We start from the raw sequence: 2494 nt of genomic DNA, 5'->3' as shown, positions 1-2494 counted from the left end.
AGAATCAACAACAAAAAATCAGAGCAAACTAAATGCTATTTGGCTCTAAACAGAGAGTACACACTGGCAGCACACCTGACTACTGAGACAGACCCAAAATTAAGAAATTCCTTGATTATGTACAGACTCAGTGAGAAAACGTTATTCTGTAACGTATTAAATCAATCTACACACAAAACCCCATAATGACAAAGCAAAAACTGGTTTTTAGACATTTTTGCTAATTTATTATAAATAAAAATATTAAATGTACATAAGTATTCAGACACTTTATTCATGTTCTTTGTTGAAGCACCTTTGGCAGCAATTAGAGCATCGAGCCTTCTTGGGTATGATGCTACAAGCTTGGCAGACCTGTATTTGGTGAGTTTCTCCCATTCTTCTCTGCAGATCCTCTCAAGAGAATGCCAAGAGTGTCCAAAGCTGTCATTACATTTTACATTTTAGTCATTTAGCAGACGCTCTTATCCAGAGCGACTTACAGTTAGTGAGTGCATACATTTTTCATCAAGGCAAAGGGTGGCTATTTGAAGAATCTCAAATATAAAATATATTTTGATTTGTTTAACACTTTTTTGGTTACTACATGATTCCATGTGTTATTTCATAGTTTTGATGTCTTCACTATTATTCTACAATGCAGAAAATAGTAAAAAATAAATAAAAAACCCTAGAATGAGTAGGTGTTCTAAAACATTTGACCGGTAGTGTAGACAGGTGTGTGCCTTTCCAAATCACGACCAATCAATAGAATTTACCACAGGTGGACTCCAATCAAGTTGTAGAAACATTTCAAGGATGATCAATGGAAACAGGATGCACCTGAGCTCATTCGAGTCTCATAGCAAAGGGTCTGAATACTTATGTAAATAAGTATTGTGTGTAGATTGCTGAGGAATTGTTTTTATTTAATCAATTTTAGAATAAGGCTGTAACGTAACAACATTTGGAAAAAGTCAAGGGGTCTGAATACTTTTGGAATGCACTGTATTTCCCACAGACCCACAAAGAATTTTAAAACAAATCAGACATTGATAAACTCTCATATCTGTTAGGCGAAATATCGCCGTGTGCAATCACAGCAGCAAGATTTGTGACCCGTTGCCATGAGAAAAGGACAACCAGTGGAGCACAAACAATATTGTAAATACCACCAATATCTATTGGTTTATTTATCATCCCCCACTATTCGTACTACAACTCTTTTCACATTGCTAAAACACATAGCTGATAATATAACACTTGAAATGTCTATCTTTTTTAAACCTTTGTGAGTGTAACGTTTACTCTTAATTTCTAATAGTTTTTTGTTGATGTTGTTTTGTCTTTTCACTTTTGTTTATTGTTTATTTCACTTGCTTTTGCAATGTAAACAAGTGTCCCATGCCAATACTGTCATATGTACTGTAGTATAGTGTAGTGTTTACAGATAACTATAGTATAAATACTGCATTGAAAGAAAACTGAAATATATACTATAGTAATTCATGTAGTGTTTTTGCATATTGTAGTATACTGTGATATTTACTGTAGTGTTTTTGCATACTGTAATATACCGTAGTGTTTTTGCAGACTTTATTGAAAGTGGAGGCTTTCTCCTTAAGGAAAACTACTGGAGAAATACTGCAAGAGCACATTTTCTACAACCTGTAGGTAGGTAGGTAGGGGAGGTAGGGAGGGAGGGAGGGAGGTAGGGAGGTAGGTAGGTAGGTCTGGTGGTCTGAATGGAGAGTTCTGCTCTTCTATAACCTGTATGGAGCACAATATTGTCAATACTTGACATGTAAGTTTCTCACTCATGGGTGGCACAAATTGGGATATGGGGGAGGGGAATGGGCAATGTATATGCAAATTGGACACTGTAGTATTTACTATAGTTTAAAAAGTTTAGTGTTTTTGCAGACTGTAGTGTTTTTGCAGACATACTGTTGTATTTACTATAGTATTGTACAGTATACTACAACGTGCTATAGTAAGTAATACACATGATCGAGGGATACTACAGTGTGAAGTACGGTTTTCTATAGTATAATACAGTTTACTACAGAATTATATACTAAGTACTGTAGTATTCTATAGTAAACTCTAGTATTGTTTCATGTGGGATCACATAAATATCACTGAGCTTAGATCACATGATTAACCAGTGGCTTCACATCACAGACTTATTGGCTCGTAGTTCTGTAAATATCGTCTCATTCAGGCTTTCAAGCCCCATATCCCGCTGGTATCCCCACACTTCTCTGTGTCTGCAGGCAGGCTCACTTTCTTCCCCAGCCTCCAGCCTACAGCACGGGGAAGCTGCCTCTCATCTCTTCCTCCTCTCCTCCTTTCATCTTTTCTTCCCCAGACTACAGCCTCCAGCATAGAGCCACAGCCTCTTTTCTCTCAGTCCCTCCCTCCTCTCCTTTCCTCTCCCCCTCTCCTCCCTTCTCTCCCTCCCTCCCTCCTCACCTCCTCACTGCACTTGGTATCCTTCTCTCCTCCTCTCTTC

The sequence above is a fragment of the Coregonus clupeaformis genome, chromosome 24 (genome assembly GCF_020615455.1).
Source record: "Coregonus clupeaformis isolate EN_2021a chromosome 24, ASM2061545v1, whole genome shotgun sequence".
Classification (NCBI taxonomy): domain Eukaryota; kingdom Metazoa; phylum Chordata; class Actinopteri; order Salmoniformes; family Salmonidae; genus Coregonus; species Coregonus clupeaformis.
The sequence above is the reverse complement of the archived record's forward strand: the minus strand, read 5'-3'. Positions refer to the sequence as shown.